This window comes from Brachyhypopomus gauderio, unplaced genomic scaffold, assembly GCF_052324685.1.
Source record: "Brachyhypopomus gauderio isolate BG-103 unplaced genomic scaffold, BGAUD_0.2 sc63, whole genome shotgun sequence".
Classification (NCBI taxonomy): Eukaryota; Metazoa; Chordata; class Actinopteri; order Gymnotiformes; family Hypopomidae; genus Brachyhypopomus; species Brachyhypopomus gauderio.
Window position 1 is genome coordinate 1,384,822 of NW_027506884.1, and position 13,125 is coordinate 1,397,946.

Here is a 13,125-nt window from a genome sequence, read left to right on the forward strand (position 1 = left end):
AGGAGACAGAAGAGGAGGAGGAGAAACGCCAGATAGACTTTAGACTTCAGTTTAGAGTTACATCTCATTTTTACTTCCGAACCCAAGTCAGGGAGAAGGCGAGAGGCGCTGGAAGGTGGCGCTTGTGGAAAATTTAATCTTAGTTATAAAAACCCCTCCGTAGTTGAATGTGAGTGTTTGAATGTGAGTGTTTGTTCAGTGTGTTCGACTGTCAGTCCCACTGATACTGGTTGTTGAAATGTTTTTTGGGGGGGTAAGGCAAAGGTCGCCACCACTGTCACACACTGAATGTTGCATTCTCCCAGCCTTTCCCATATGAAACACTGAATGGCGTACCATATGTATGTAGACAACAATTAACGAACTGTTTTGCAACAAGGGAAATCATCTGGTGTTATTCATCTGATGTGGACGTGTTGCAATTATTGAATTAGTTATGAAGAACTGAACCCGTGCATATAATAACATACTTCAAATGCATGCAGAAAAATATTGTACTTTCAAGAAGACTATGGAATTATGTGGAATTCAGATTAATAAAAGCTATAAATGCATATGGATTTGGGTGGGGGAAATGTGGGTTCTCTTCTACACATCTCCATTGCTTAAATGCACTTACAGTTGGAATTTGTATGATTATTGCCCAAACTAATGTGCTTACTCTTTGAACCTGTGATATTTTCCTTAAAGAAGATCTATTATAGCGTTTCGCATTCTGCACAACTTAAGAATACAGACTGAAGTTTGAAGTGTATTGACTACTTCAGATCCGGAGCGGTGTAGCAGACAGGCGCTATTTTCTTCTTTTGTTTGAGCATTTTCTGCAGTTGTTACTGATTCCTACAAAAAGAAAATCATATCAGTTTTGTGTTAAGCTGGTCTTTGTCGGTCAGACTCTGATGCTATATTAATAGGGTGGACAAGTATAGAAGTAGAATCACAAAGGAATTTTGTGATTTTCAAATTTTCATCACAAAAATGACTTTAAGGTAATGTGAAGAGCCCAACCTCGTGCTTAAGATGAACTAGTCCTGATTTTTTTGGCACTGCGTTCATATTTAACATTCTTAATGCTTTTATTATATTGATATGACATTTACTATGTTCCGCACTTCAGAAAAAGACCTGTTTGTATATTGTTCCTTGTCTTAGTAATTTATGAGTACTGTATGTATCGAGCTTAACCAATCATCGGTTTATGTACTGCATAAAAAAATGGAATATGTTTATCATTATAATTTTTCAGTAGAGTAATATGTTAGTTATAGTTCCATCTTTCTGGAAATACTGGCAAAATATAATTTTTATTTTCTGTAAAAAAAACTGATCAAGACCGCTGTGATATTTTTGCCACCCGACCTCTCTGCCAGGATGTACACGTGTGTTTTAACTGTGTTTAAGTGAACAGCAGAAAAGCTCTACACCTTTTCACATGTTGGGCAATTGATCAGAAATTTCTTGACTTTAGTCTGGCAGCAGAGCGTGTGTGGGGAGGACGAGGTGGTGGAGGTTTACACACGGACAGACCACAAACTGTCTGTTTTCACTGAGAAATGCCACAGTTATTCAAATGCCTCCATAATTTCCTCATTTCTCTTTGACCTACCAGAACGCAAGCGCTTTCCTTCATCAGATTCTCTGAGCCCACATTTCATAAGGTTTCCGACCTCCAGTAGCAGAGTTGACGTGCTTCATGGGTTTCCTGCCCAGCACCAGTGGTTCTGGTCCCGAAGTGGGTTGGCAAACCCTTTGACTTGCTTTTACCGAAGTCGTGGTATTTTATCTTCCCCAGGAGGAGTGTCGGACCTCAGGCCCCCTTTAGCGCATACCCTGCCACCGTGAGGAGCTTGGGTGGGGTGTGCAGATTTAGGCCTCTTTGCAGGGTCACGCCGGGACTCTTTATCCCAGGGCTGACAGTCAGCTATTAGAGCTTGGGAGAGGTGTCACTCACTCCTGATCAGTAGTGCTATTAAAACAGCTGCACTTCCAGGGTTCTGTGGCAGGAACAGAGAAAAGGTGACGGGGGGAGTGAAACACACACACACGGTGGGTTTTCCAAGGCTGCGTAGGCTGTGGTCTGCTTTGCACTTTAAAAATTTGGAACGGTAGTTATCAGTTACATTTCTTAATGATAAGAAACAGCATAATTCATCAAAGACGTCTACAATTTTTGATGGCCATAATCAGGTGAACTGAGTACTTACAGTTGAGGGTAACTGGATATTCTTGTCAGTGTTTCCTTCTCATTTCCATGGTATGTGGTATGTGTCCTATGGTGCATTATGGGAAAACTAAATCAATACTTTTGTTACATTGCATATTTATGCAGACAAGCTGTCTACAGGTTGGACTCTATTTATCGGTTCCATTTAGTTCAAGGGATTCTGAAGCCAGCGGTACTGTTTCTGTAAGCAGATCAGGGTAGAATGATCTCCTTTGTCTGAAATCCACATATTTACTGGCTTATGTTGCATTGAACCTTGTGTACCTCTGTTCCAGATGAAACAGCATTAGTGAATGAAATGCAACTGGAAAAGCAAATAAGCTACACAATATTATAATATTACAAAATGGCCTCTGGCTTTTCTTGGCTTGGACCAGGGTTTTTTATACAAAGGATGTAGAGAAAATTGCTGTGCAGACATTTTTTAAGTTTTTTTCTTCCCTCCGTTAACTCACCATTTTATAGCCTTGAGGTTTTCTCGGTACAATATAAAAATATATATATTTGCAAGACCTCTGGAATTAATAAGTGTTGGGTTTATTGTCCCTGTTATACAGCAGTGAGAAACAGTACAACAATAGAGCTTGCGTTCAGCGTGTGTGCTTTCTATTAATTAAAAAATAATTGATAACAGAACTAAGAGCCGAATGCACACGTGGTGTTCACGTGCATTAGTAGTATTCTTATGAGTTGGTATAAGTAAGCGAGCAGAATTTCGGATTCTTATAAAGTATCATATCATGTTTCTTCAGAGGAGTCTTTCCCCGGGCTGAAAACTTTTAGTGCAGGAACGGCCGTGAACTTCCAGCGGAGCGCAGAACTGCACGAGACCGCGCGCGAGACCGCAGCGCTGCGTTGGAATTTTGGGGCTTCGTGTCTGACAGAAACATTTACATTTTTGTTTGTTTAATTGCGGTTCCTAATTAAAAACGCATTGGAAAAGTCAGAGATGACAACAAATGTAAACAATCAAATGAATAATTGACAGTGATAAAAGCTTTTCTGGAATGAGGTAGTGTGGTGTGGAGTGCGGGGGGACGGTGCATAATGGCGCTTATTAAAACGCCAACATTCAAATGGACGGAGTGACATATATATGAGGTGGGCTTCCGTTTCGGTGATGGTAGGATGTCTGAATAAATATTAATTTTAGGTAAGAAAAAGAGGTACCGTGGCTAGAAATGACAGATCTCTTTTAATAATATGTTTCCAGTGAGGGCTCTACACCACTTTTGAATCTATTCTAACATGCCTTTTATAGTGGTAGCGTAGTATTATTTTGCCTTGTATTAAAAATAATATAAATGCATTTTAAAATATTTACAAGAACACAGGCTATCTAAACAAGCGCCGATTCATTTTTTGTTACTCCGTCGTAGTATAGGTGCAATAAAGTGATTGACCTGGTTGTAGCGTTTGGCCTAACTATGGACGAGATAGATTTGCATAAATTTGTCTAACATAAAAAAGCTCTATATTGGGCGTGGGACAATTTTTTTCAAAACCCAATTTTTTTTTGGTTGAATAGTTTTTTGGTTGCTTGAGTTTTTGCTGACGCATCCTTCCACGCGCGTGAGTTGTTAGGGGGCCGCGCGCTCCCTCGCGAGCGTCAGGTGTTAACCCTCTCTTGGAGACACGCTAGTGTTCTCCATGCAAGTTTTATAGTCCAAATATATCCAGTCCTTCAGAGTAAAGATTTAGCCACTATTAATGGGTATATAGTCAGTAAGAGAAAATATGTTGGCCTGAACAGTGAATATTGATAATAGTCTTATACTTGCACTCTGGTCATATAGCTACTACAGTATATACTGCACACTTCTCTGAACACTACGTGTAGTCATATTTGGAGAGGTGAACACTCCATACATCTCTAGCAACTCCACACACACTCTCGCGCTTCAGGCCTGGAAAATGAGTTGGAACAGCTGTTGGGATTAAAATCTGATGGAACCAGGCACTGAATAAACAGAATTGTTGGACATTGTAAAATTAAAGACACACACACACACACACACACACACACACGAGCGCACATTCAGCACAGCTCACTCCCAAATTCATTCACACATAAATATGGCTACATAATGGGTTCAAATGTAGTCTCACTTATTTATTCATTCAAGCTTCTATTTCTTACTTATTTAATTATGCTCACTGTTTCACACACAGTCACACACACACACACACACACGCACACACACACACACACACACACACACACACACACACACACACACACACACACACACACAGTCACCAGCAGTAGTCCAGTGCCATGATTCAGATTAGGCCCATGTGGCATTATCACTGGCTTAGTCAGTGTTGCAGGATCTTAGTTCTGTAGCCTGTAGCAGCACTTCTATGTTTTGCTGTTTTCCTGCAGCTCGGCAGTCGCCTCTGGCTGCCGGGACGCTGGGCACCGCGTGCAGGGCTCACGGATCGCACGGTTCTGAATAGAAGGACCACCACATGTTGGTGATATTGCACTGCTGCTCGTATCTCAGCACTGGAGCGTTGAATTAAAACCAGAACTAGAAGTGCAGGACACCGACCTACACCAGTGAAGTGGTGATGTGTTTGGGGTTAATGCTGTGACATTCTAAGCTGATTATGAAGGTAATTCCTTCATTAAATAAGGCGAGCTGTCTGTAATATTCCTAACTTGAACAGAAGGAAGGTGAAGGGTCTGTGTTCGTCGCCCAAGGCCGAGATGCCCCAGTACCGAGTGTTAATGCCAGTGGCGAGCAGGTACCGTAGTGGAAGGCCATCCGCTGGTACCGGGTCAGACTCGTTTGGCAGCGCTGTAACCGGGCCCGGCGCCGATGGCAGTGCCAGGCACATCATGTTCCTTTTACTTATGCATTGGAGCCAGGGCTCTGTCTTCTCCTGTGGCCACCACGGCTCCTGTTAGCTTCGTCCGCAGGGTCAGTGACGATAAAAACCCGTAAACAACAAGCTATTGTGCTACTCCGCACTCCCCGAATAACCAGGTTGGAGTCGGTGCCTTTTGTAAATGTGATTCACAGTTGTGTCAATTGTGTGTTAAAATAAGCAAGAATGATTGGTCTGTTTTCAGCAATAAAACACCTTCTGAAAATGAACACATCTCACTTTATATAGGGCAGTGCAGGAGTATATTTACAGCGCATAGTTGGCTAATAAATCCCTAAAGAGCTTTTTGTTGTCTTCCTATCAGTGTATTAGCTGGTGACAGAGACAAAGGCAGCCCGAATCGGACGTGTGTTGGCAGACGGGAATGTAGCTTAGAATTAAACATCATTTCGTTGTTTTTTTTATTTTATCTTGAGCTGTATGCAGAGAAGTCTGAATCGATCGGCTCTCATTCGCTATCTGCACAGCTGTCCCAGTATCCGTGGAGAATGGATTCCTGCTGCTATTGCCATGGGAGTCTCCAGCCAAGAAGAATAGGAGGATATCCAGTGTGTGTGTGTGTGTGTGTGTGTGTGTGTGTGTGTGTGTGTGTGTGTGCGTGCGCATGCGTGTGTGTGTGTGTGTGTTCTCCTCCCTTCCCCTTTCGCTCATGTCACTCCTGGCATGGATTAGGCCCTGGCAGTGTGTGTGTGTGTGTGTGTGTGTGTGTGTGTGTGTGGCACAGCCCTGGCAGTGCCCGTAGCACCACTGTGGCTCTGTGGTTGCTGATATGTTGTGCTGTTGCCATGGTTATGGAACACACACTCGAACACAAGCACAAATTACATAATTGAGCCTGCATATACATAAGATGCTGAAACGTAGTTCGTCTCCCTCCTTCTGGACGGAAAGTAAGTAAACGATCGGAGCCGATCACAGTCGAGATCTCTGGGGAAAACAGAGGAGGCCTTTTGCAAAAACGCAGACAAAATGGCGTCTCGTCGCATCTGTTTGATAAATGGGACGGCCGGTGGGTAAAGAGGCTGTGTACCATGTATTTAATCTGATTAGCCGTCATTGTAAACACTTGGAGCACTTTTTGGTGTGGCCGTGTCTCTGGCGGGCCGTTGTAGCTGTGGTTCAGATGGTTTGTTTAGCGCGGGGCACGAGCTCCAGGCTGGAGGGTGTGTGATGGCTACAGCGGACGGCTCTGCCAGCTCTGGTGTCGGTTTGGCAACGGACGGGCCTGTTGCTAGGCAGTTTTTCCTGCTTTGGCTGTCTGCTCCGCCGGTCCCATCTTTGTCTCAGGAGATCGGTTTGCTCTTTGTTTTAGATTAGCACTCTCCCTTGGCCAGAGACGCACGCTGGAAGTGTGTGTGTGTGTGTGTGTGTGAATAGCACGGGGGGCCCCTGTAACGAGGAAGCAACCTGTATCTTGGGGTTTACACGGACGCAAGCGAATGGAATAATCGAGCCTCAGCCGGGTCGCACGCAGCCTTAAACCCGGTGGTGCTCGTGCTGAGATGTGGACCAGAGTGAAAGGGTTTTGGGTTGAGGACCACACCCTTGTTGTGATGTTCCACTGAAATGGCTCAGTGTGAGCTTGATGCCGGTAATAGAGGTAGACACTGTAAATGCCTGACCTATATCCGATACGCACCAATCCTAATATAGCTTCTCCATCTTCGTCAGTGACCCATGACAACTGTGAAATCTGAGCTGTCTCTCTCTCTCCATCCCTGTCTGTCTGCATCTCTCCCTCTAACCCCTCCCTCTCCATCATTTAAACGGACTCATTTAGAACCGTCTACCCTCATGCATAATGCATGCGAACACACTCCTACCTCTCACACCTGCACACACTCAAGCACATGGGACGCAGGTGTGTGTTCTTGACTCGTCCTCGTCAATCTGGTGGTGACCGTAGACATTGTGTGTGTGTGTGTGTGTGTGTGTGTGTGTGTGTGTGTTGGGTGAATGTGGATTGAGAAAATTGGACCAAAACGTAATGTAATGGTGACCGAAGAGACATCTCGTATGCTTCGTGCCCCCCCGGTCCGGGCTGACTCTTAAGCCACGCCCCTCCGGATCGCTCCCTCCACCCGAACGCATCGCTTTGGCAAGTCTGCGCCCCTCCCCCAACCGTAATCAAGAATGTACAAAAGTGCAGCAGCTCACGTGACGTGTCCAATTTCATACTTTATGTTGTAAGGGGAGCCGTGTATGGCAGCGCCGTGTCTCTGGGAGCTACGCTGGCTGATCTGTGCCTCTAGAAGGGGTTTGTAGAGTGAACAAAGCTGCCGTGATTGTGGAGAGGATCCGTGGGTCTGGGTCTGTTCACATTTTTACGCCAGAGAAATCACTCACCAACTCAGTAACCATTAGAGGACGTTGTATATCTTAATTTTCCTTCTCGGTTATGGTGATCCAGAGACTGAGAGGAAGAAAGTGAGTGCGTCTTTGGGAAGCTTTGTCTGACATTTTAGGAGTTAACCACACATCAGCGAGTGAACTTTCCTGTCTGGGGCTCGGCGCTGGTACTGTGGGGACGTGGTTGTAAGGCTGTGTGTTGATAAAGTGTAGGTCGCTGTGTGATCTGGGGATTTAAAACTCCTCTAGTGTAGAAGTTTTGTTCAGAGCTTTATGAAAACACAACAACAACAAAGGCTACTGAGGTGGGAAAAGCAACATGTCTGACTCGCGGTGGCGTGGCATGGCGTCGTGTGCCGTTGAGCCGACTGCAAGGAAAGGGCGGCCCGCTGGTGGCGGGAATAAAGCCCGGCTGCTCCCGTCTTCTCCTCTCCCTCGCTCTCCGTGCGAGCAGGAAGTTGGCCCAGGGCCAGCGCTGGAAAATCTATATGCGGTTGCATAATATAGCATATCTTTACCTCACATGAACCCAGAGAAGGCCCGGCAGCTGTGAGCAAACAGAGAGAAGGAGGGAGGGTGTGTGTGTGTGTGTGTGTGTGTGTGTGTGTGTGTGTGTGTGTGTGTGTGTGTGTGTGTGTGTGTGTGTGTGTGTGTGTGTGTGTGTGTTATGTGTGTGTGTGTGTGTGTGTGTAGTGTGTGTGTGTGTGTGTGTGTGCGTGCGTGCGTGCGTGCGTGCGTGTGTGTGTGTGTGTGTGTGTGTGTTTGAGAGAGAGACCCCTGTGAGCGTTTGCTGCCTGTGGTTCTAGGCCACAGGCTTTAGGCCTTTTTGAGACAGCCTCAGTGTAGTGTAACACACCGCAGGGCACCGATCGTTTTCTCTGCTCCTGTTCAACGGAGAACACTGCTAGCCTATGCTACACACCAGCTGCTGCCCCAGACATTTCAGCAAAGTTTCAGAAACTTGAAGTGAAACACAGTGCAGAACTTTGAGACCAAATATTTAAAAAGTGCCAAAATCCAGCATTTCTTTTCTTTTACCACTCTGCATGTGTGTTGATTTTTGGTATTAATTCATTTGACACCTTTTTATAAACCAGAGTACAGATTCAGGGCCAAGCCAGGTCATGATATCACTGTGGTGGCTTGTGAGGGGGGGGTACCATATGTTAGTTTAGCCACAGCTCCGTACGCACGGACAGCCCCACACTTGAGACAGCCTGCCTGAAGACCAGTGCTGTCTCTCCCCAGCCAGCTATTTCACGCACAACTAATAAGGGTTATTGCACCTTTGAGTATTATCTCCTTCAAGATTTCCCCTCTCAAGATTTCAAATCCTGACAGAGGTCCAATATTCCAGGGCACCCTAGCTTTATTTTCAAAGGTCTAAATGAAAGGTTTGTAAGGGCGGGGAAAGACGGGGGAAGCAGGAACCTCCTGTCGGTTTAATTCCATATTCTCCACAGGCCTGGAACGGTTCAAGGGGAACGTCACAGCTCCCGGCCTGTGATTGCTGCCGTCCTCAGTGGGACGGCGTTTACCATGCTCACCGAGAAGCTCTGAGCAAAGAACAGACCGGGGCCCCCAAATCAAGCACTCCAGCTGACCCTATATTCTCTCCCATTTAGTTTCAATTGGCTGCATTTGTTTGCATACACATGTCCTATCTGCTCTGTAAATAAGAGCCACACGAGCAGAGGGGTCACTTCTGGGTTTTGTGACCATCCGCATCACAACCATACATCAACGAAGCATCGTGTCGACGTCGTCGTGGTGAGGCTTGGCTCTCCAGGTCACGTCCTGGCTTGGGTTGAAGTGAAGGGCAGAGAGGGATGTGGACGCGGGAAGCATTCGCGCGAGTGTTCGTCCTTGTGTGTCCACACCAGGGCGGTGGTGCTAATTTAAGACTCCAGCCTCCCCTGTCTGTTGCTGATGGCGATTTTGTGACAGAGTGGATTTCTTACAGCTCATTGAGCAGATGAGGACGGAGCCGCCAGCGACTTAACAGGGCACTGCAGTTCTTGGTTGAGATTTGTGATTGGTTCAATCCCATAAATCTCCCTGTCTCATTCGATCTCTCTCTCTTTCTTTTCCTCATGTGCCTATACCTTTTTTTGCTGTATGAATGGTCCTTCCTCTGCTCTGTCTTTTCTTCTCTCTCTCTCTCTCTCTCTCTCTCTCTCTCTCTCTCTCTCTCCCTCCCTCCCTCCCTCCCTCCCTGCGTTTCTTCACTCCAGGGTGTCTGACGTAGCTCTGATGAATATGGTTGGAACAGGAGCCACATGTGAGCTGAAGAAATGCACCCAGCACAGAAACAAACTGGCTTGCACAGACTCATGTTCAAACATCAACCAAGAGCTTGTGTGCAGCTCCTTGAAATCTGGCCTCCTCGTGAGAAATGTGCTGGCCTGCAGATGCAGAGACATGTTTTCTCCCTGTGATTGTTGGATTGACTGTACTGTTTACTTTCTATTCAGAAATTAAGGCTTGTCTTATGATCAGCAATTTTCTAATTTTCAGCAAATTTCTTACAATATTCAAAACACAGAAACCAAATTTCTCCCCACAGAGCAACGCCAATATATAGACATTTTAAGTGTCTCAATTTTGATACAAAAAAAGAAAACTTGTTTTTGTACAAGGCTATTTGTATTCTCCTCTTTCTTTGCCCTGGTAGCAGCATGTGATTAAAACAGCCGATACAGGCATATCATATTTCCCCCAGGAGTGAATGGAATGTGAAATGTATCATAACCGTATCACACTCTTTAGCTACCTCAGTGCTAAGGCAGGGCATTGTGAGCACATAGGCAGCATGGCTAATCCAACCCTCCCTAGCCCTCGCTAGCTAGCACCAGGAAACAGGACCCACTAGCACCTGGGCTACAAAACAGGACTCGGTAGCAGCTATGACCAGAAAAAAAGAGAGGCTTTCTTCCTCCAAATACATTTGTTGTGAGTGAGGCATGTCGCTTGTGGGACTTTGGCCCGTACAATCCCTCCACTGTTAAAACAATGATGTGGTTGTGCTCTATAACCCAATTAGGCCCCTCCAGAGGGAGAGGGGGGGGGAGAGACTTCACTACCAAATCCCATAGTTAAGAATCCTGATCTGGGAGCTTAAAGAAAAAGACCTTATTCATTTCCGTCCCGCCAAACGTGCGCTTTTACGGGCACGGCGGCATTCTGGACATGAGAGACGAGGACTGGGATGTTCTGGGAAGCTACAGGCACCTGATTGGATGAGTGGGTTGCAGAGCGCGGTGCGTGACGTGGCGTTAGCATGTGGCACTTTGTCGTGCTTTGTGTGCTTCTCTGTTCTCGACGTGTTGTTTTATTCACTTTTGTCTGCTTTTTCTTTTCATAACTTTTTCGTGCAGAGTAAAAGCTCTGTTCGTGCACTTGGGATCCTGGGGCTGCCAGCTTGCGCCTGTGGAGAAAGAGGTGCGGTTTCCTCCAGGCAATCAAATCTTTTGGTTTTAAGGCCCTCTACATGCTGAGACCCCGTTGGCCATGAGCTGTGTTTAAGCATTGCCATGGGGAAAGTTCAGCCTCTTGATAGGCCGTTGTCTTGTTTTGTTTACCCCTCCTGCTACTGTCTCTCGTCATCTTGCTGGTTTCCTGGTGATGTAAGGTTGCTACATCTTTATTAATCCAACATGAGGAAGTTTGCTCAGGAAGAGGGAAAAGTGAAAGGTTGGGCAGTCATATTGACCGACAGGATAAGGGTGTTGAAGAGAACTGCTCACCTCAGAACACTGCACTGCCTTCTAAAACCTGTGGCCAAGGCGAGGCGTCTCCTCAGTGGGGTGGATGTTTGGCAGGACCGTCCTGTGAAGACTCCTTCTTAGTAACTTATTGGTGACACAGACTAACGAGTTGTGTGTTGACATCGCCAGAAAGGTCTGCATTGCACCCTAAAGTGCTCTTCAAGTAAACTTCAAGCAGTAACTGGAATGAATTATAAACAATAAGCACTATGTAAAATGTATGCTAGCTTGGTAAGCATTGGCATAGCCTGTATTAGAAGGATCCTTCACTTTTGAACAGCGGCCTTCTACAGTGTTACGACCGAGAAACAGCATAAGCATAAACTTGTGTTTCTCTAAAGGAACTTGTTGTAAGTAAATATTAGGTATGTGTTGGGTTACCAGCTCCTCCCTGATAATCCTCATTCTTCTTTCTCTAGTTCTAAGCCACATTTATTCTGTTGCAGCAAATGACCACAAAAATCTCTGAAAGATCAGTTCACTTGTTTCAACTGATACATTTTTGGCAAAGTTAACTGTTAATTTATTATCTTAACGTGTAAATATGGCTGATTGGTGTATCTGGGTATGTAAGAAAATGTAAGATACATTTCCCGTGTTTTCCTGATTGCCTGAAATCCACCTTGAGAGTAAGTCCATATATGCTCTATATATGTTGTTCCTGGTTCTGGTGTCTGTGTGCAGTCCTCACCCCAGAAGTGACACTGGCCTCTTCTGGGCTAAGACTGAAACTTACTTTTAGCTGGTGTTTAAATCTCTCTCTCCCTCTTTCACTCTCTCTCTCTCTCTCTCTCTCTCTCTCTCTTTCTTTGTCTAACCCACTTTCTCATGTCACTCTCCCTGGTTTCACCGAAACAGGTTCTTAATGCAGATAGTCACACACTGCACATCATGTACATTTATAAATACCCAGGAGCCACACAGACATGGTCATACCGACGTGTGAAGATTATCTTAATGACGGAAGGAAGCACGTAAAGAGAAAGAAAACCAGGTTCCTAAGAAATACGAGAGGGAGACTGAGTGGTGGCCAGACGTGGCAGAGAGGATCAGTAAGGCCTGTGAGTCGCTGGAGATGGTGATAAAGAGTGACAATGAAAGGGTGTAAGAAAAACGAGAGAGAGAAAGAGAGAGAGTGCAGGGCAGACACAAGCAAAGAAGAGACAGCGAGGGTTGTGAGTTGGGGCCGTTGCTGAAGCATTTGCATAAAGGGCAGGGCAGAGTGCCCGGCCGTGGGGTTGGCACCATGCCTCGCAGACTGGCAGAGGGGGAGAGAGAAAAATAGTAGAGCGGGAGAAAGAGGGGAGGGAGGGAGGAGGGGAGGATTTAGTCAATAGTACATCCCTTGTTCTGTGGGAGGAGGGCCCGGCTGTGCTGGCATCAGCGATGGGGAAACCTCTTGATTGTGTGCTAGATTTGCCCCTTTATGTCTTTGATTGCGACGCGTTCAGCGCTCGGCAACTGTACTGTCTGTCCCGTGTGCGCGGCGGGTGAGAATCTGCACAGTTCCCCAGATTTCAGGAGCTGCACTTCGACACTGTGTCGTGTGTTTGCCCCCCCCCCCCTCCCAGTCCACCCCCTACGCCGCAGCTCACATGTCACCCAGCCTACAGGGGGCCCCGGGCTCGGACCCCCAGTGCGTCTGTCCGTCCCACTCCTCACATCTCCCTCCTGCTCTCCGCAAGCACCTGTCCTTGATTTTTCCCATGTGTTCCGTGGTGCGTGATCCCCCCCCCAGGACTGGACGAGATCCCCCTCCCTCTGGCGTCATCACGAGTGTCAGCGTGGGACCGCACGCTTTAAGAGAGGCGTCGGGGGTTAAACACAGGTTATGACTGGTTAAGGTTAGGAGGGCTCCAAACTGTTTATACTCCATGTGGGCTGTGCTTT

General features: G+C 46.2%; 1 protein-coding gene across 2 annotated transcripts in view; it reads left to right on the forward strand.

The window, feature by feature from the left end:
• Nucleotides 1–13,125, forward strand: part of LOC143489549 (nuclear factor 1-like) — a 40,102-nt gene that overhangs the window by 14,316 nt on the left and 12,661 nt on the right. The gene's annotated exons all lie outside the window — the stretch shown is intronic.